Here is a 2,363-nt window from a genome sequence, read left to right as displayed (position 1 = left end):
ACTATATCTAATATAGTATTGTTTTCTCCTCTTACATCACAATTTTACAAAATTGTATTATGTTGAGAGTTGGAAATAAATTCCACCTTCTATCAACTAATTTTAGTACACGATATTCTCGGACTATTGACAGATGTCCTTCTCGTACTATCAACTAAACCTTAAACCCTAAACCCTAATATTAAATGATTACATATATTCCATAACTAATTAAAACTAGAAAAAGAAAATATAAACTAACTAAATCTAGAGAATAAAATAAAATATACTACTCTTCAAATTTAAAATATCTAATATATATTCCCTAACTAATATATTCTTCAAATATTAAATGATTACCTATATTCCATAACTAATTCAAACTAGAAAGAAGTTGCACTAAATTCTAACATCTACATCATCAAGTATTTTTCAAGAATTACATATCAAGTGTAATGAAAAACAAATCTTGGTAGTAGATCTTATATCAGCTATAAGGGGTGTCATCTAGTCTCCACAAAAAATCTAGTAAATCAAATTTACTTTCATTTAGTTTTTTTTCCATAGAGTAATTTGGAAAATTTCTTTCACTATAAGCTAGGAACTATTTCCTATCAATAGCTTCAGTCATAAAATTTTTCTTGATTTTTATAATACTTAATTTCGAGATTATTTAAATAAAATTTAACTTCTATGGACTTAATCATCTCATATGTTTTTTGTCTTTTTCTTATCTTTTAGTCATGACATCCAACATATTAACTAGAAGATATGAACAAAGCTTTCTCATCACCTTTGATTCATCAATCATGTGCTCTTCGAATAATTCGATTCACAATAGGTCTTGAGAACATTTCAAAATAAAGACAAAAAAAAAAAAAAAAAAAAAATACACTTCCGTCATAGTGCTAATATTATTTTTTCAAGTATTAAAATTTTCTCAACACAGTAGTGAAAATTAACAATGGAGAGATCTTGAACATTATATTTGAAATATATAAAATATTATTTAATTACAAAGTTCAAATATAAAATATTATTTAATTACAAACCATCAACTATCCATTCAATTTGAGCATGAGAACAAACAATTTTATAAAATGAACCCTATAAATCATTTCTAATGCTATGGTACTTTAGTGATTTAGAACAAGTGCAGCCGTAGGGTAGGTCAAGTGTTCCTTCACTAAACTGATACAATCTCAACCAAACATTATATCAGAATAACTCTTATTCCTATAATATTTAATTACCATTAGTTCAATCGAGAACATCATTAACAACCTTAATGATCTATTCGTAAATGTAACCCATCATTTTAGATCTTGTAATTTTATATGCTTGATCCACTCTTATGTCTCTACATATAGTTCAAGTATTCATACTATAGCCAGAGTGTTCTTAGTTTATTGGATTTAGATTAATGATAGTAAAGTTCACTTTATTCAAAAACAATCTTTATTGGTTTGGTCTCGTTTCCTCTTATAGAATCATTTGCAACCAATAGGTTTTACTCCATCTAGTTGATCTACAAGTTCCCAGACTGAATTGAAGTACATTGACTCCATTTCAAGATTCATGGCTTTAATCCACTGATCTCTATCTTCATCATTCATTGCCTGTTTATAGGTCAATGGATCCTCAACGCCAACATCAAGTATGATGACTTGAGTTTCTACCAAACCCAAGTAACGATCGGGTTGAGTTATAACCCTCCCACTACGTCGAGGCATTCTCAACTCTTGAAGAATGTGATTGACCAGAAGTGTCAGCTCCATCAACAACTCTTGTTGAAGGACCAGCTTAATCAACAACTCTTGTTGTTTTATCAGTAGCTTCTTTAGAAATCTCACTTAATACTAGTTTGCTGCAAGGTTGATGATTTCTTACGTGGTCTTTGTAACGACCCTAAATTTCCACATACTCAGAGTCGCTACTAACGTCTCATGCTCATCTATAATGCAGAAATATAACTCTTACATGAACATAGTTGATAACGTTAACTTCAAAAAAAACGTTTAAAACAACTTCTTCTCTGGAAAACTGAAATTTAGAGAAAACAAAAATAAATACAAAATAATTTAAAACAATGAAATGCAAAACAACCTATTCTAACTTAAGACTAGAAATTTAAATATGAATCTACCCTATGCACGTGCCACAGTCTCTGCTCGCGATGCCGCCGTCCTCCGTACAAGTGCGCCTTGCCTTTACCTGAAAAATGATGTGGCACACGGCCTGAGTATTTCAAAGAATACTCAGTAAGTGGCCCCACTATAGGGGCCATGCAAATGCAAACACATGCAATCATGATTTAGGGACCTATCTCTAATCATCTTAGGGGTGGCCTCCAGTCTTGGACAAATTGGATGTGTAGTACTTCC

This window comes from Cucurbita pepo, chromosome 12, assembly GCF_057944985.1.
Source record: "Cucurbita pepo subsp. pepo isolate OVF chromosome 12, ASM5794498v1, whole genome shotgun sequence".
NCBI lineage: Eukaryota > Viridiplantae > Streptophyta > Magnoliopsida > Cucurbitales > Cucurbitaceae > Cucurbita > Cucurbita pepo.
Note: the sequence above shows the minus strand (reverse complement) of the source record.